Here is a 20,130-nt window from a genome sequence, read left to right on the forward strand (position 1 = left end):
TCAGACCGTGATCCAACCTGTCGGTCTGCACTTTCAGGTCAGGACATTTAACACAGCAGATAAGCAGGAAAAGGGTGAAGACCCCCACAAAGAACCTCAGCAGCCTCCTCGAGGTGATTTTGAGCAGCCCAGTGTCTAAGTGGGAGAGAGAAGTCAGTGAGGCTGTGTCTTCACACTGGTAAATTATTGGAGGAGCTGGGAGAAGTGGAGGAAGCTCCTGCTAATGACTTTAGTTTTGATCACAAGATGAATTAAGGGATGAGAAAAGAGAGGTGAGTAATAGTGTTCACAGATTTGGCAAATAAAATACAGAACATGGCTTGAGTGGTAAAGCACCTGTTTTGTGAGATTTGAGCCTTGATTTCAAGTCCTAATTCCACCAAAAACCCCTAACATGACCAATATCACATGGGATATCTATTAAATTTCATGTTTAACTGGGTGTCCTGTTTTGTCTCACAATCTTAGGTGGGGCCTTGGAGAGAAAAATGAAGCCATGGAACTGAGTGAATGAGAGTGCTCAGGCAAGATGAGAAGGATGAAGCCTCAATTAAGATGCCAGACAGAAAGCCCTGAGAGCGGCGTGGTTTCTCCAGTGGCACCCAGTTGTTTGGGTGTGCTGGCATCTCCACAGACCGTGATTATAGAAATAAGGTTAAAAATATATGCTCAAACATGCAATTCAACTAGGTTTCTCTTCTTTTATTCTTTTTTAACACTTTTTTTTGGAGGGGGAGCAGGAATGGTACTGGAATTTTAGCTGAGGGCCTCACACATGCTAGGCAGGTGCTCTACCACTTGAGCCACTCCACCAGCCTCTTCTTTTATTCTTACCATTTGTACTTTCAAGAAAAGCCAGGCAGAAATTTTACAAAGAAAGATGAACTGATTATGGATTGGAATCCAAATCACAGAATATGTTAACGTAAGAACATTTTATTCTACACTTCTCAAATATGCTGTAATATATTCACCCAGAGCAATAAACCCCATGCTGCAGAAGCAAATTATACACAAAAGATAGAATCTGAAGGTTTCCTCTTGAAAGAGGCTAAAGAACACATAATTTAAAAGGAACAGATTTTATTGGAACGTCAATAGTTTTCATGACACATACTTAAACTACTCGTTTTCAACATACCCATGTAAAGAAAATGATGAAAAGTTTTTGTTTTTTTTTTTTAAAGAAAAGATAATTTGACAGATGGAGTCTTTTTATGGGATCAGTACAAGTGATAAAATTGAATAAATTACCAAGATTTTATCTCCATTCCTGTAATCCTCCCTAAAGATTTAGAGTTGGCAGATTGAGTCAACTGGGAAATAAATTTGCAAGTTTATAACATGTCTAAAACAGGAATTAAAGACAAATGTCTAGCTTTTTAAAGAGTGTTTTGCCTTGAGGAAACCTGCCAAAGTTCATCAAATGGACATGCACCACAAAAGTTACCTAAATAAAGGTTCTGTGACGGGTTTACTGTCTATTATTATCATTAGTGTCACAGAAAAGCTGGGTGTGATGGCACATGCCTGTAACTCCTGTTACTTAGGAGACAGGCAAGAGGATCAGGAATTTTAGGCCAGCAGGGGCTACAAAGGGAGACCCTGTTTAAGAAACAAAATATAAACAAAAAGGATAGGGGGCGGGTATGGTTCAAGTGGTAGAGCATTTGTATGCAGCCCTGAGTTCAATCGCCAGTACTGCAATAAAGGGAGGAAGGGAGGAAAGGAGGCAGGGATGGAGAAAGGAATAAATTTGAACTAAAAAAAAAAAATTGGAGCAACTTAAAAAAGACCTAGCTGCTAGGTAATTTTATGTGTGAAATGATAAATCCTCAGGTTAGACTAGACTTTAAATAAAATTGAGTGTGGTCTTTTGATTCACAACTTAACTAGCTTTTATGATAGCAGAGTTATGTGATCTTGTTACAGAGTTAGCACTTGTGCCTGCCTCGTAAGGACAAGTACAGAAGGCCCCCTGCCTGGGTGACAGTGGGCTGTTTTATGGACAGGATATATGTATCTTACATTAAGAAAAGCACCAGCAGAGCAGATATAGTTCCTTCTCCTATAGAATCCTATCATTGCTTTTGCCTTAGTCCCTTTTCTATAGCTATAGCAAAATACTGGAGGCTGGTTAGTTTATAAAGGAAAGAGGCTGATTTTGCTGTCAGTTTTGGAGACTGTAAAATGATGATAGAGTAGCTCCATCTGTTTGGCCTCCATGAAGGCCTCATGGTGGATGGAATCACAGTGGTGAGAGTGCATGTGAAAGAGATCACATGGAGAGACAGGAAGCTAGGGAAATTTAGGGCTAGCTTGTTCTTTTTATAACAATTCACTCTTGAGGGACTAACTAGGCTCCCTCAAGAGCTGCACTGATCACGCCCAAGAGCAGCCCACCTCCAAGACCTCACCACTTTGCACTAGGCCCCATCCAGCAGCACACCATTGCCACACCAAGGACCAGGCTTCTCTATGTGAGTCCTTGGATGGCCTCGTCCAGCCATTGCAGCTCACAGCCCGGCAACCCCACTGAGACCTTACTGTGAATGACAGAAGGTGATAGAATGTAGGGTTTGCACAGAAGCACGGGAGGTGACATCTAGAAGAACCTGACAAAGTTTGTGCCTCAAAGATAGGTGCAGATCCCGAGGCCAGAGCGGGGAAGTGACTCACTCCACATCTCACACACTTACCTACCAAGTAGCCAAAACCGGGGCCATATTGGTTAATAGTAAATGTCAAACGCCTTAGAAAGTGAAATCTTTGAAGCTGGGCACTGGTGGCTCAGGCCTGTAATCCTAGCTACTCAGGAGGCAAAGATCAGGAGGCTCGAGGTTCAAAGCCAGCCCCAGGCAAATAGTTCTTGAGACCCTATCTTGAAAAACCCCATGACAAAAAAAAAAAAAGGGCTCAAGGTGGAGGAGAGGTGGAGTGGCTCAAGGTGTAGATCCTGAGTTCAAACTCCAGTACCACAAAAAAAAAAAAGAAAGTGAAAGTTTCAAAGGCTTCATTCTCTGCTGGTTTTTGGTATATGCTAAATTCAGGATTTACACAGGTGATATTCACTGTGTTCTGTAATTTTTTCTTTTTGTGTGAACTTGTTCAAGAATCACAGCTTTATAGATGTATTTTATCTATATGCCTGTTGATAAGAAGAATATGTAGTAAGTAGTAAAATGAATTAGCTGTCATGTGGAATGGATTTATTGATTTTTTTGAAAAGCAGAAAATCAACTCTTGCTTCCTGGTGTAGTTTTGACTGCTCCCCCCCCCTCTCCATTTGCAAATGTTCCCCTTTGATTGTATATGCAAATATTATATAATGTAAGCAGTGAGAAAATCATAAAATTAAGATTCTTAATGTTTGATATCTAATTATACTGCAATGTGTTTGAAGCAGGACACTCTCATCTCCAACTAAATCCATTGTAGATATAAGAAAAAAAAAAATCAGGATTTGTTTTCCTACTGGGCACCTATTAGGACATCCTACAGGATTCCAGGTCCCCAAATTAACATGGTGGCTGTATGTAGAAGAGAGGTGTCAAGAGAATGTGTCCCAGGGAAATAGGAAATTGGAAAAAAAAAAGAACTGGTGCATCCAAACTAAGCACCCTGATATCTTCCTCTGAGCGAACCCTGGGATATTATTTGGATAAAACATGGCCCTAGCACAAAGATGTTGACTTGGCTGGGACAGAGGTAAAAGTCAAGAAAACCATTATAACTTCGTTGTCCTTTCCTTGCTTCTCCCAAGAGTAGAACATCTTTGTAGGCCCATTCACTTGGTCAAAAGCGCCCCTCCCCTCATCCGGGACCTCTTCTCGTCTCTCTGGGCTGCCAGCCAATGGCTTGTGAGACCAGGAGAACTTCATTTCTTCTCCGAGGGAATACAAGGCCGTGGTATCAGACTGGGTCTAACTCCCATCTCTATTCCTTCCTGGCTTTGTGCCTCTGGAGCAGCTCCTTGACTTTTCTGAGCCTTTAATTTCCACTGTTGTAAAGCTGGGATAATAATTTCTTAACTTGCATAGTTGCTGTGAAACTCAATGAGACAAAAATCTATTTTCTGATTAGTTTCTGAACCAGAAATGGTGCCCAGTGCGGGTGAACTCCTCTCTTCTCCTCCCCAAAGTCCCTCACTGGGTGGCTTCAGGTCTGGTTTCCTGTTTACTTTGTCAGATCCTACATGGTTTCTCTCTAAATCTAATGTGGTGTGCTGTTATCTGCCTGCAGTTTGGGTGTTCCTAAACTAGAGGCCACACAGAATGGTTCCTCCATTTTTATGCCTCTCTACTACCTTCTGCCATCATGATCCCATGAATATCATGGCCTGAACTCATGCATAGGGAAGGCTCCCACATCAATTTCCTGTCTTGACTCCTCAGGCCAGTCTTCACACTGTTTCTAGATCTTAGCTGTTATGACAACAGCCTGTGCAAGCACATTAACCTCACCTGTTTATTGACCGCCTAATAAATCCATGACTCTGCACCAGGGTTCAGTTCAGGAGCGAAAAGGTGTGGTTCCTGTCCTCAGGAATTCCTAGGTCAAAGAGGCCTCCAGTGTCAGGTCTGTGCAAGTCCTTGACAGAAAGCAGGTATCAGTGAAATGGAAAGATGTTCCATGTAAGCACTGTTATCACCTTGGCCTTTAATGCTACCAGTGGAGTCAAGAGTAGATGATCAGGCAGTACACGGGGTGGGGGGGGAATTGCTGAGAACATGGCTCAACTGGTAGAGCTCCTGCTTAGCCGCACAAGGCCTTGAGTTAAACCCTAGTACTGCCAAAAAAGAAAGAGAGGAGAAAGGAAAGAGAAAGAACAAAAAAGGAAGAGAAACCATGAGAAAAGAAAACAGCAGAGGTAGACACACTCAGAATCTTGATAGGCTTAGATAGGCAATATATGTTAACTAGTCCAAGCCATACTGAATATCTGAATTTTCTCTAAAGTGTTTCCACCCAGCTGTGTTACAGTCCTGTCTGAGAAATTCCGGGGATATGCTTCTGGAGTCCATGCCACTCTGGACTGGCATAATTATTAGAATGTTCATCAAATAGTACTCAGAAACTAAAATGGCCTTCCCATTATTTTATTGCCGCTGGCCTTGAAGACTTCCCTGAGGTAGGCCTTCACTTCATCCTTTCCCATTTCCTTCTGTGCACTGGGCTCACTGAGGCTTCTTTCAGTTCCTTCAACCAAGCACATTCTGGCCCCAGAGCCTGCTCCTTGCCTGACACCTTTTTAGAGGAGTGACACCTTTTTAGAGGAGCCTTCTTGAATGGCTGTGGGTAAAATAGCCCTTTTTATTTTTTAGTTGTACTGGGGTTTAAACTCAGGGCATCACAATTACTAGGCTGGTGCTTTACCACTGAGCCACACCTCCAGCCCTTTCTGCTCATGTTATTTTGGAGATAGGATCTCACTTTTTGTCAGGAACAGCCTGGACCATTGATCCTCCTATTTTACACTTCCTGACATGGCTAGGATCACAGGCATGTGCCACCATGCCCAGCTTTTTCCTTTAAGATGGGCTCTTGCAAACTTTTTGTCTGGACTGATCTGGAACTTCCAATCCTCCTGATTTCAGCCTCCCAAGTATTTAGGAATACAGATGTGAGTCACTGTACCTGGCTTAAAATAGCCCATCTTTTTGGTGTGGTACTGGGACTTGAATTCAGAGCCTACATCTTGAGCTACTCCACCTGAGTAGCTAGGACTACAGGAGTGAGCCACCAGTGTCCAGCCCAAAACAGCCCATTCTTAAAAGAGTAAATTGATGACATTGAGAAAAATCTGCAGGGCACAGCACCCTTAAACACCTCCCTGCCTTTGACCGCCTAGTTCTCCCAGCCCCTGAAGCACTCCAAGGAGCTGGGCCAGCCCATTCTCACCCAGGATCAGTTCCTCTCCCTGGCTTCTGACCTCTACTTGAAGCTGGCTCTGTTCATGGGGCAGAAAGCATGTCCTCCCTTCATTGTGGAACCTCCTGATGACTCTCTTTTTTGCCAGTTGTCAGAGAAAACAGATGCTGCTGCTTGGGAGGTTTGGGGAAGTTTTTGAGGAGGGTAGGGAGTAAACCTGGCAGGCGGGAACCATTACAGTCACATAAATCAAGAAGTTTGCTTATAAGCAAACCGTAATTTTTTTTAAAACAAAGAAGGCAGATAACGTTTGAGAAATGGAGGGGCAGATGCAGGTGTGGTATCACTTCACTCTATTTAATAAAACACAATTCCATTTCCTTTCCTAGTTACTATTTTGTTGTGCCCCTAGGGCTCTGTCTTTCTCCCATTGGCCTCAGACTTACAAAGCAAAGGCACCTCTGGCCGTTCCCCTCACTGGACAGACCAACACAAATTTATATGATTGGGGAGAAGGCAGTTTAGTTTTTTGAAAATTTGAATTGGGCCTTGAATAGTTATGAAACTGGAGTTTTGGACCCAAGGCCCAAACTCCTGGGATTCCGCATGTCAGGTCTGTTCTACTAGCCCCATACACCCAATAAAGAGGCATGGTGAAGGTAGAGAAAGATTTATTACAAAGCCCAGGACACAATGTGAAAAGAGGCAGAGTAAGCACCAGCCCATGTTCAGCCATCTTTGGAGTATAAACATGAGGTATGGGTTTAAATAGACAAAGAATTAGGGGCAGGAGACAATAGGTATGCATAGTCAAAGTGCCCCAGTCACAGGTGTGGCCTTATTCTTCAGGGGTTCCTGAGCAGTAGTTATCCGGAGTCATCACCTGACAGGTTGTCTACCTTGAGGAGGCTCTACTGTTAGGGCTAGTTTCAGGAGTTCCTTGTCACAAAGATGTTATCAGTTCAGTCTTTCCTGGAATCTGAAGTGACTGCAAAGTGACTGCAGAGAGAATGGCTTAGAGCAAAGACAAATACAAAATGAAGGGGGGTGCCATGATTTTCTCCTGTTTTTAGTTAATTCGTAGGGCCAAGTAAGGAATCGGTGCTTTTCAGCAAAAGCAGTTTAAGCACCTCTTATAGTTATATTGGGATTGAACAAAGGAGGTATGGCAGAAAGGAGCCACTCCCAATCAGTCAAGCAATTCTATCAGACCCCCAGCCTCCACGGCCCTCCACAGCCCAACTCCACTTCCCTTCCCAGTGGGAGCCAAAATTTAGAGAAGCAGGGGCTGCAGGAAAGATGGGAAAATCCAACCATGCTGAGGCGCAGACTCAAGTGAGAGTTGAGGCCCTCAGGTGGCTCTGTGGGAAGCACACTCCTGTAGGTTCATCCAAAAATACCAGAAGGCTTTGCGCCCTGCCATGAGGACCTTCGGGCAGGGTGGAGGTTGGTTGTGGTGAAAGGATCTTAGCACCCGAACTCTCCCTTGGCCTCCCAGCATTTTCACCAGCTTAGCACCTAGAGAAACCAAGGAATTACCAGCAGCCAGGGCTTGTTCCCATGGCTCCAATGACTGGCCTTGAGGACTTCCAAGGCATCTTGGCAACACCAGAGTCTCCTCTGAAGGCCTGACTTGGGCCCAAGCACATAGCATCTCAAATTCAGGATTAATTGGATGAGGGGATCACAAGGCCTCTGGAGTAATGAGAAATAGATTTGGTCTTTGTCCCTGGTTCCTGTCTCAGAGCTCCTACAATCGTTGGAATTTCCTGAGTGATAGGAGTGTCTTTTGTTATTCATAATGAGGATAGCTGGAGGTTATGCTAATGAGCTGATTTAGGGTGGGCCCTAGATAGCCTCAGCAGGGAACCGGTCACCAGAAAGACACAGTATGGGGAGATCAGAGTTGAACTTTCAGCCCCACCCACAGCCTCCAGGAAAGGGGGAGGGGACCACGGAGATTAAGCTCTATAAAAACGCTTGAACTGAACTCTCCAAGAAGCTTTTGGGTCCCTGAACACGTAGCACTCCCTGTGGGGTGGGGTTCTCAGGGAGGCCTGGGCGCTCTTGGCCTTGCCCCTACCTTGTCCTGTCCACCTCTTCAGTAGGTTCTTCTCTATGGTGTTGCTTCCCTGAGTGCTGAGTCATCCTAATGAGTCGGCAGTTACTGGAACTGAGGCCAGGAGAGTGGGAACTCCAATTTTATAGCCATCTGATAGGAGTGTGGATGAGCATCTCCGGAGGCAGAGAGAAGGAGGAGGCAGTTCGAAGCAAATAGTTCAAGAGACCCTATCTTGAAAAGACCCAACGCAAAAAAGGGCTGAGAGCAATCTGCCTAGCAAGCGTGAGGCCCTGAGTTCAAACTCCAGTACCACCAAAAAATAAAAAAAAAAGAACTGTGAGCAACAGCCTGGGGCTTGCAATTGTCATCTGAGGAGGCAGTTGTAAAAGCTGGGCAGTGAAGGACCCCAAGAGATCTTTCAGGAGGAAAATAAGCCCATCTTGTAGCTACACGAAGGATGATCTCGTCACTTGACACTCCTGACAAAACTCTCAGAAGCACCTGGCCTCTGCTTCTGCCGTCCTCCCTCAGCTGCCAAGGGCACCTTTTAAACAAGAGAATGAATGGTGACCATTCACAGCTGAAGGCTGTCCAACAGCTTCCAATCTCACTTCAAAAATAAATAAGTAAATAAATGCCCAGGGGTTGGCACACTTTCTGTAACAGAAACATAGTTTAATGGGTAAATATATTCAGCTTTGTCTGACAGAAAGTGTCTAATGTGCTGTTGAACTGCAGTGAGGAGGTCTGCAAAAGGGTGAGGTCGGAAGGAAATAGGGTTTAAGGACACGGGCTTGACTGTTCCAATAAAACTTTATTTGTCTTATTATTGGCCCCAGCTCTCATGTCAGAGTCCGCATTAGCTCAGGCCTTATTCTGGAATGCCCTTTCCTCAGATAACTCAGTAAATAAATTACACATATATTTGGAGAGTCAGCAAAGAAGAGAAAATAATTTGGAAAGAATTTGATTTTAGATATTCCCATGGAAGTATTCGAGTATTTGCCACTGGGGAGAAATCAGAATTTTGTTGGCTCTCTTTGTACTTATTTTAAGCCTTTGTTGATTATGTTCGTTTCAGATAACTTGGGGTGGGAGGGAAGAGGGAAAGCACCACAATCTTACTCTGTTCTGTTCCTTCTGGTACGCTCTGGCCTCAAGGAAAGGGCTACCTTCTCAGGGAAGGTTTCTTAAGACACTGTAGACTTGCGGTGGCCTCCACCAGCAATCATATTCAGCTGTTCTATTTTCTCGTAGCTATTCACGGGCCTCCTTGTGCAGTCTTTTGCAGGAAGGCGGTGAAAGCAAAGGAATCCATTTTGTCTTTTTTGCCTTTGCTTCTCACATCCAATACAGTGCTCGGCACACTGAAGCTGCAAGAAAGTGCTTGTTGACTGACTGACTGAAGGAATGAATGCCTAACTGAATGCCTTAAGGAAATAAGAGCTAATCCTTATCTCAACCAGCAAAAACCCTTGTTCCTTCCTATTATTGCTTATACTCTCTCTACAACAAAATTAGAAATAAGAGCAAAATAGTTTCTGCTGGGTATTGGGGGGGTGGGGGGGAGAGGGAGGGGGCGGAGTGGGTGGTAAGGGAGGGGGTGGGGGCGGGGGGGAGAAATGACCCAAGCCTTGTATGCACATATGAATAATAAAAGAAAATAAATAAAAAATAAATAATAAAAAAAAAAGGAAATAAGAGCTAGAAGTGTTCCAACAGTGAGACCCAATTATGGGAAATTCTCTGGCTGTCCTTCACATCATCTTAAAAGTGACTTAGAAACTGGCTTGTAGAAGCTTTAGCTAATGGAGATAAATCAGTTTAGGCAAAAGCAAGTTTGTGAACAGAAGAATTTGAGATAAATTGTTAGAAAAACTCACTTCTACTCCACAGGAAGATTTTCCCCCCATCTCTTTATTATCTTTTGTCAACTTGGTCTGTTTTCCACATTTAAAAATTTTTTTCTTCCCACTTTTCTTTTTAGATTTTGCGGAACTGTGGCTTATTTTCTGTAATAAATGTAACCATTTCAATAGCTAATCATACAGAATTTATTAAAATTAGCACATTTCTTTTATGTCCACGCATGAATATGGACACAGCTAAATATGCAGGTCATTTAGTGGATGGCTGGCCAGGCGTTATAAATATTGAAACCGGAGTTTTGGAACCCAGGCCCAACTGCTGGGGACTCCACTTGTGAGGCCCAGCCACCCGCCCCTTTACACCAAATAAAGAGGCATGGTGAAGGGCAGAGAAAGGACACTCAGCCCATCTTCAGGGTACAGACATGAGCTGTAGGTTTAAGAGACAAAGAAGAGAGACACGCATAAACTGTCCCAGTCACTGGTGTGGGGTGTGGTCTGGCTGGTCGGTAGCTCAGTCCTTGTTCTGGGAGAGGTTCTGCAGTCATCCAGAATCATTGTCATGTGGCAGGTGTCTATCCTGGGGGGGTTTACTGTTGGGGATAGTTTAGATCCCTAGTCATGAAGATGTCATCCGTCCTGTCCTTCCTGGAATCCAAGGTGATTGCAAAGTGCCTCAGAGAGAATGGCTTAGAGCAAAGACAGATACAAAATGAAAGAGGCATACCAAGCTTTTGTCCTGTTTTCAATTAATTTTGGGGTGCAAGTAAGGAGTCCACGTTTTTCAGCAAGAGCAGTTTAAGCACCTCTTTCAACATTGTGGTGACCATTGCATGTTCTTGCCTTCACACTCTTGGTGACGTGGATCCATTTCACTAAACCAACAAAAATATCAAGGATTGTTTGCTTGTTTGTCTAACTGAGACAGGTCAAACTGGATTCCAATTTGCAATCTACCTTCTCGTCTCTAGAGTGCTGGGACTACATGTCTGCGCCACCATGCCTGGCCAAAAATGTCCAAGTTTTGGTGCGGACTTTACAGGAAATAAACCAGGAGTGGTGATCTGCTCTTGTTCAAGTGTAGGGAGGCCGTTTGGGGGAAAGAGAGACCACCTTATGAGGCCCAGGGAGAAGTATGCATACAACCTCGCTGAAGTGGCAGAAGGCTTGGCCTGTTTCAAGAATGGAAAGAAGAGCAGTGAGAAATCCCAGTGAAGGGAGATGACAAGGGACGATGATAAGCCCGTCACACAGCTAGGCCATGTTCAGGAACTTGAACTTTATTTTCCACAAAGGCCAGTGGTGGCATCTCTGTGTAGAGAAGCTTTGATGTGGACCAAGTCTGTGGCAGTCACCACATGGGGGACTAGCATAGACTGGGCTGGTAAGGGCAGTGAAGGCAGAGAAAAGAGGAGAGGTTGGAGTGACAAGTGCAGTCAAACTGGCAGGATTTGCTGATGAATTCATAGTCGGCATCGAGGTTATGGGAACCTCTCATAGAAAGGGAAAACAGAAATCACTGTAGATATTTTAAAGACAGAATTTAACATAAGAAATCAGTGATAAAAATGTTGGTTGGGGGACCTGGGAGCTGTGGTCACATCTGTAATCCCAGCCACTTGCGAGGTGGGGATTGGGAGGATTATGGTTCCAAGCCAGCCCAGGCAAAAAGTTATTAAGATCCCCATCTCAACCAATAAGCCAGCACAGTAGTTTGTACCCTGTGGTCCCAGCATGGGAGGCATGGGTAGGAAGATCAGGGTCTGAGGCTGGTCCTTGGCAAAAACATGAGGCCCTATCTGAAAAATATTTAAAGGAAAAAAAAAAGTTGCTGGGAAAGATTGGAGGAATAAGCAGGGGAAGATGTGATGAGCTAGGGATATGTGTCTGTGGGAAGTCACCGCCAATTCCATGGCTGGAGGAACAGAGGGGGCTGTGATGCTATCACAGCCCACGAGCATCTGGCCTCTGACCTTGCAGAAGGCTACGAGGCTGTTGGGCCATTGCCCAGGCTACGCCGATGCTGGACCTGCCAAAGGCTACTGGAACCCTCCCCTGCTAGTCACCGCCTGTCCTCGCCCCCACCATAAGCCTTACAAAAGGGGGAAGGGAGGTCTCACTCATCTTATGTAGTTTCCACTGGCAGCTTCCAACTGGTCCAGCTGGCAAGGGACTCTGGAAATTCACAGCATTTTGGCCACATCCGGCAAAGCAGTGTACAGCGTGAGCAGGAGAGGTAGCTCAAGCAAGCCCTTGACCAGCACGTGGAGGAATTAAAGATTTGTTTTGAAGTAGGAAAAACAAACCCACATCTTTCCTTCTACAAAAATAGCATGTGCCCATTAGAAAATACAAACAATAGAACGACAAAAACTTCTGTGCTCCTACTTACCCATAAACAATCACTAATAACATCTAGTACCCCCACACCATTTTATCTTATATTGTTTCATAATTCAGTACACTAAACATATACGATAAACATTTTATAGACATTGGTTTTGTTCCAACTACCTTCCATTGGTGAGATTTATTCATATTCTACCACATTTTCCTATTATAAATGTAAGGAAAAGAATTATTGCCTGAAAATGAATTTGCAATGTAAGAAAACAGTTCTAGAAGAATATAATCAGACTGGTGCTGGTGGCTCAGGCCTGTAATCCTAGCTACTCAGGAGGCAGGAGATCAGGAGGATCAAGGTTTGAGGCCAGTCCAGGCAAATAGTTCCCATGACCCTATCTTGAGAAAAAACAATACAAAAAAGGGCTGGCGGAGTGGCTCAAGTGGTAGAGCACCTGCCTAGCAAGTATGCGGCCCTGAGTTCAAACCCCAGTGCCACCAAAAAAAAAAAAAAAAAAGAAGAAGAAGAATATAATCCCGATCTCCTATTTGACTATTATGAGGTTATCTGCTTAGGTCAAAAGAGAAAACTAAATATTTTAAACAAAAGGCAAAATGCCAGGTCTCTGCTTGTCCACTCTATTGTGTCTGATGGGGAGGAGTTCTTGTAGAACTTCTGGGCAGGAATGTGCAGAGTGAGAGGAACTCTGGCTGCCAATTGTGCTAGAAGAGTCCATCACCCATCACCCATCTCTTTGGCTTTCCTGAGTTGGACTTCTGCAGGGAAGCCGGTCCTCTGTAGTGAAGGAGAGGTGGGCCCAGGCAAGGTGTCATCAAGAGGAGAGGCTGTGACTGCTACAGAGTGAGCACACATCTCTCCAATGTTATCTGCTAGAATCCTTTGACTGCTAGTAGCTGAAAACTGTGACTTAAGTTGGCTTTAAAAATGAGGAAATGTATTATCTCCCATAACTGGAAGTCCTGATGTAGGGCAGGCTCCAGAAACTATAAGATAAGCAACTCCATGATGTCACCAAGGTCCTAAACTCTTTCAACACTCTGCTTTGCCTCCCTCTGTGTTGGCTTTCTCCTGCGACAAGGCTCCCTTCATGGTGACGAGACAGCAGCCAGAAGCCATACGCCTGAGTTTCCTTTCTTCATGTTCAGCAGGAAAGAAAAAAGAGGTTTTTCTCTCTGATATAAATCCTTGTCTGTTCAAGCAACCAGTAATTCTCACTACCACTGTGCATTCATAGTAATTGTTATTTTATTCTTACTGTGTTATATAATTCTTAGATACTATTTTTAAACTGTCCATACCTAGGCTTGCCTTATTTATTTATTTTTTGCGGTCCTGGGGTTTGAACTCAGGGCCTACACCTTGAGTTATTGCACCAGCCCCTTTTTTTGTGACTTTTTTTTTTTGGAGATAGGCTCTCTGGAATTATTTTGCCCAGGTTGGCTTCCAACTGCGATCCTCCTGATCTCTGCCTCCTTATGTACCTAGGCTTAACCTACAGAAAGATTAATTTCTTAACCTGGGGTGGGGCCCAGCTGCGGGCCACTTTTAGAAGTCCCCAAGTCTTTCTAATACACAGCCAGGGTTCTGAGCCCTTGGATTTGACTGGTGTAGGTCACCTGCCCACCCTAGACCATGAAGGTCATTTATCAGAGTAATGTCATGAGCTGATTGGATTGAGAAACGGGGTTCCAGACCAGCAGAGGAGCTCCTGGGAACTGGTCAGAAATGCAAATTAGGGGCCCCAACCCCAGGCCCACTGAGTCAGAACCTCTGGGGTGGGGTTCAGCAATCTGTGTTTGAATAAGCTTGCTTGCCAGCAGACTCCAGGGGACACTGAAGTTTGAGATCCTCTTCCTCAGACACTTCCTCTGAGGTGAGGGGGAAAGTAAATAGGTGGACAAAAGCAGAGATGTGACAGAACAGTGAAGCCCAGGACTGCCGGGGCCTGGCACTCCCTGCTCTCACCCCCAGATCAGGAGAGAGGATGGCAAGATTAGTTACATGAACCACAGAGGCCCTTGCTGTACAGAGAGGATCCCCTATTGGCTCCCCCAAACCTCACTACCAAGATAGGAAGGAAGAAGGCGTGTTCTGTGGGTGTCCATCCCTCTCTACTCTGGTCTCTCCCGACCAATTCCTGCAGGAACTAAAGGGCTGGGAAGGCTGACTTGGTTTCCTGAAAGGACTGTGGATTTTTTCTAACCTCTGAACAATTCAGCAGGACCTGGAAAAGAAAAAGGCCATTACATAAGCATGAAGGAAATCTGAGTAAAATAAGGACTGTAGTTAATAAAAATGATCAATGTTGTCTCATAAATTATGATCAATCCACCATGCAGTAGCTTTGGGGTATATAGGAGCTCTGTATGAATCTTCATATCTTTCCTATAAATGTAAGACTATTGTAAAAATAAACTTATTCTGTAAAAAAGGCACAATAAAATGTAAAATTCTAATGAATACATACGCCTTTGGAAAAGCCTTTATAAAATTAAGGCACTGGGTACAGTGCCTCAGGTTTGTAATCCCAGCTATATAGGAGGAGCTTCGTCTGAAACTGGCCCTCAGGCGGGGGGGGGCAGGGGAAATGTGAGACCCTATCTGAAAAATAAAATTAAAAAAGGGCTGGAGAATTATTTTTAGGGCATGAATTGGGAATGATTGTTTGTATGTATCACTGTTTCACTCTGAAGATATAAATATATTCCTACCATAAAACTTATTTAAAAATAATTCTTATAAACACTGAAAAAAAAAAAGGGGCTGGAGGTATGACTCAAGTGGTAGAGCACTTGCCTATACAATGCTCTAAGTTCAAACCCCAGTACCACCAAAAAAACACCACAACAAAAATTAATTCTTTAAAGTAGTTCATATTCATTTTTGTTTTTTTAGCAGTACTGAGGCTTGAACTCAGGGCCTCATATTTGCTAGGCAAGCCCTCTACCACTTGAGACACTCACTACCCCCGTTTTGTGTTGGGATTTTCAAGATAGGGTCTCTTGAACTATTTCCCTGGACCAGTTTTAAACTGCTAGTAGCTAGGATTACAGGTATGAGCCATGGGCGCCTGGCTTCCATATTAAAAATTGACACTGCTATATTCTTCTGATTGAGTATAGGCTTTTTAGACTCTTTCAACTTCAATGAGAGATAGCCTGAAAAATGCTAATGAATGCTGGTTTTTTTTTTCACGGTACTGGGGCTTGAACTCAGGGCCTACATCTTGAGCCACTCTACCAGCCCTATTTTTGTGAAGGGTTTTTTCGAGGTAGGGTCTCATGAACTATTTGCTTGGGCTGGCTTTGAACCGCGATCCTCCTGATCTCTGCCTCCTGAACATTCTTGATGGCACACTTCCCAGAATCAGCACAAGGCAGAGCTATCAAAGAGCATATGAGAGGGGCTTGAACTTGTCTGTGTGCTGAGATGCACTTAAGCACTGGTATAGAATGTCACTTCCTTTGTCAACCTCTTCCACCTAGAAAAGACTTGGGTCAGCTCAACTGCACAGGGAAAAAGGACATATCCAGAGGCCCTTCCTTCTCTAAACCCACCTTCTACAGTGAGCCCAAGACCATCAACTTTGGTTGATGCATTGAAACCAACCCTTTTGTTGTGTCCCCAGGGGACTGAAGTACAGCTCGTTGCTAGTGATTGTCCGCAACAGACTGATATGTTACTGAATTTATGTTTGATGCCTGAAAACCCTGGGCCATATTTGGAATGGAGAAAGATGCAAATCTTAATCTGTAGTTTGGAAAATGACTCTTCATGTAGAAGAAAAATGTACCATCAATGATTTAGTTGACTACATGAAGAGTCATTTTCCTTATCTCTTAACTGGCATTAAGTACCAGTTATGAAAGCAGTAATTACAATTGTCATTGCAGGTGAAAGTGCTCCAGTTAAGAGCTACAATATAGATGAGTTCTTAAGGGCAAAAATGTCCCTTCGCCAAACATGTGGCTGAACATGCCCCTCTCCTAATCTTACTATTGTTGGAATTCTCAGTTTTTGTCATTTTCACAATGGGAAATGAGAAGACTACCTATTTCTTGATACTGTTATAAGAATTCATTAATGTAATGTTTGCAAAACTTATGGCACACTATCAAATGTTACCAAAGTGTCTGATTGATCAATAAATGAGATAGCTCTTGCCCTAACTAAAGTCATGTTATATAATGACAAACCTGATGGTATGATATGACAAAAAGCCAGAAAAGGCCAGTTAGAACAGAAGGGACTTCAGGCCTGGTAGGACTTTGATGAAACAGAAAAAATGGAGACATTTCTTCTATCAGAATTGAAAAAGAATTTGATAGACCTTCCCATATTAGTGGTGTGAATGAAAAGTGGTAGAGCTACTGTAGACAGTTTGGTGGATTGTCAAAAAGTGAAACTACATAGAATTACCACAAATCCCCTAAATTTTACTCCTAGGTACATACCCAAAAGAATTGAAAAGTTTACTCAAATACTTATGTACATGTGTTTATAGCTATTCACAGTAGCCTAAAGTTGGGGAAAAAATACTTATCAGGTTGATGAGCAGATCAATAAATTGTGGTATATCCATATAATGGAATATTATTTAGCCATAAAAAAATGAAACTTATGCTAAGTTGAAGATCAGGTAGATATGATTCCACTTCTAAGAAAAATCCAGAAGAGTAAATCCATGAAGACAGAAAGCAAATCAGTGGTTGCCAGAGATTGGGGAGAGGTGGGAGTAGAAAATGACTGCTTAATGGGTATAGGGCTTTCTTTCAGGATGGTGAAAACATTTTGAAATTAGATGGAGGTGGTGATTGCACAGCATTGTGATGAGGTAAATGCCACTGAATTTTTCACTTTGAAATGGCTAATTTTATGTTTTGTGAATTTCACCTTATTAAAGCAAAATGCATATTCAGATAACCAGGTGAGTGAGTGCATTCTCTGTGTAATAGCAGGGAAGGCAGAAGCATCCAGGTTTCCTTTCCACTTGCTGAGACTCCTCCTGAGGAGAGGTACTAATGTCCAGGCCCCCTGGGTCTTTGCTTCCTCCTCTGTGAGAAGATGATATTAGACCAGGTGACCACTAAAATCCCTCTACTTCACACAAAGCCCCCCGCTGGGCTGCAGAGTCATGCTGGAGGACAACGCTGTAACTAAATGACAGGGAAATTAATCTGTTTTAGTTATTAATATGAAAGATGTTTGCTATGGCTTAGGTCTTAAATGCCCCCCAAAGGCAACCTGTGGCACCACTGGGAGGAGGTGGGTAGGGGGCAGGGCCTACTGGAAGGAGGTTAGGTCACTGAGGGTGTGACCTTGAAGGGGATATTGGGATCCCACTCTTTCTGTCTAACTTTGCTTCCCAGACACCATGAGGTGAGCAGCTTTGCTTCACTGCATGCTTTCTACCATGGTGTTCTGCCCCAGCACAGGTCCAGAGCAACAGGCTCAAGTAAGCATGGACTGAACCCTTTCCTCTTTATAAGCTGATTTTTTCAGGTATTTTGTCATAGCAATGGAAAGCTGGGTGACATAATATTCATTATTAAAATGACACAGAATGATGAAAAAAATAGCTAAAACAAATGTACTTTAACAATAGTTTGCATTTTGTCTCTGATTTTTGGCCTCAGTGCCATGCCTGCCTGTGCTCCTTTTGTAATCATACACTGATTTTTCCAGTCATGGTATCTCTCAACCTTCAGCCAAAGGCAGTGCTGGCAGTACCAAGTTAATGAACTTGGGAAGTCCTTGACTGATTAATGAGTGCCCTTGCCAAGCAGGGCTGGTGCCATGGGATTGAATTTCTCCTTATACTGCCTGCACTTTGTACCCAAAGTCATCTTAGAACAGTTTAGATTATTGTCTTAGCTATCACTAGTTGCAATTTTACTCTGAAATTATGGAAATATTATTTGAATACTAAATCAACATGCATATAATTCCAGCTAATCAGGAGGTGGAAGTAGGAGGATCACAAGTTTGAGGCCAGCCCTGGCAAAGGTAGCAGTGAGACCCTGTCTCAAAAACAAAAGGACTGGGGGTATAGCTCAAGTGGTAGAGCCCTTGCCTAGTATGTGCAAGGTCCTGGGTTCAATCCCTACCACTGTACACCCAAACAAACAAACAAACAAACAAACAAAAACCAAAAGGCAAATTACCCAGTCCTAGAATTTAAGATTCTGGGTTACTATGTTCATTCTGGGAGCTGGGTATATAACTTTCTGCATTTTGTTGGCCAATAAAAACCTCTACCAGCTACTGTAGGTTTCCAGTCCTTTGTAAATTTCCTCCTAATCACTTCTAGGAGTATTGGCTATATCTACAAAGAACCTTCAGATAGAAAAATATTGGCCAGCTATCAGAGATTATTTGTCATTCCTCCCCTTTTTTAATCCGGGCCTTCTTCAGAGATATCTACTTCTGATGTCTCCAGCAGTCCTCAAAGCTGCCGACCCACAAGCCAACAGCTACCACCACCCAGTTCAGGTTGCCTCACACCAGGCTTCTCTGGTTACCTGGTTGTCTGTGGTGTCCCTACAGGAGACCACTTCAGGGATCGAAGTGGTTCCTGGCTACATGGGTTCCAGTAGAAGAGGGGAGAAGGGCCTCCCCCTTTTTGGCATTGCCTATTTCATTCCTTTATGCAAATAAGCAGTCCACCAGCTTTTGGTCTCGCATGAACCTCTACCACTGCTGGCCAGGGAGACAAAGTCCAGAGAAAAATGCCTGCAGAAGTCCTAACTACCCCCTCCACTGGCCTCTGAGGTTTGTTCTGGGTGGGGCTAATCTGCCTGAGACTTCAGTGAGTCCTTGGGGAGGCCTCCCAGTACTTTTCCTGCATGCTACCTGTGCAGAATCCCATGTTGGGGCTGCATGGCTCAGGGTCAGACCTCAGGTCCCCAGGAACTAACTGTTAGACATCTGCTATGTGTAAGACTCTTGAGATTCCAAGGATGATGGGCTCCTGTCATTATGGAGCTGCTGGGAGAATTTGGGTGACAGCTCCTTGAGCTCCTCAAGGGGTAAGGAAGAAACTTTTACCCCAAGGAGCTGCACCTCCTGCTGGATAATATAATCTTGTACTGGATGGTCTTACCACAGGTGTCAACTCACTAGTCATGGTCCCGTTCTCAATATAACTAGAAGTTTCACCAAAGCTCCTTAAAACCTCCACTATTGACTTCCTCTCCCCAGCACCTTGCAGTTCCTTCCTTGGCCACTGGCCCCTGCTTCTGTTATCACATGGTAGCAATTTTTCCTCTTCTACTCTTGGACGGCAACAGAGGAACGTAGAGAATAAAAGTGAAAAAGCAGTTAGGTAAACCTGGCAAGTCATTACAGTCTTTTGTTCAACTTAAATGAAGAACCAGAGTGCACAATGATGCCAACTAAAAAAAAAATGGAAATGGATTTGCATGCAATTTATGAAACTCTCCCCACCCCCCACGATTCTGATCTCTGGTGTTCAGAAGGTAGGAGAATCTAAAATTTATGAAGCAAACAGCTGATTTGTGGATAATTATAAAGTCTTGTAGGCAGTGTTGGAGTGCAAGTTGCTGGTGGAAAAAGTGAGAGACCCGGAATGCAGTGTGTCTGTTGGGATACAAACCAGTGTCTACTGTTACATAAGTCTGTGATTAATTTTGAAGACAGAATTTCAGAACATCCCTTAATAAAGCTTGAAAGAGAAATGGGTGGAAGAAACGGACAAAGCAAAACACAGTATTGGCGGGGTTCCCAATACCGTGGGAACCTTGGCTGGGACCTTGGCTGGGACAAGGTCCCAGCGTTTCCTCACCGTGCGCCCCGCCTCCCCATGGAAGCACACGAGGCCGTGCACACAGTAGGAGCGCAAGAGGAGCAGTGTGTCCATCTTACTTACAACTGGATTCCTCGCACTCTCTTTAGTGACTTGAACTCCTGATCCAGGTCCAACGGCAGAGGAAAGGGGAGTGAGG

Source organism: Castor canadensis, chromosome 3, assembly GCF_047511655.1.
Source record: "Castor canadensis chromosome 3, mCasCan1.hap1v2, whole genome shotgun sequence".
Classification (NCBI taxonomy): Eukaryota; Metazoa; Chordata; class Mammalia; order Rodentia; family Castoridae; genus Castor; species Castor canadensis.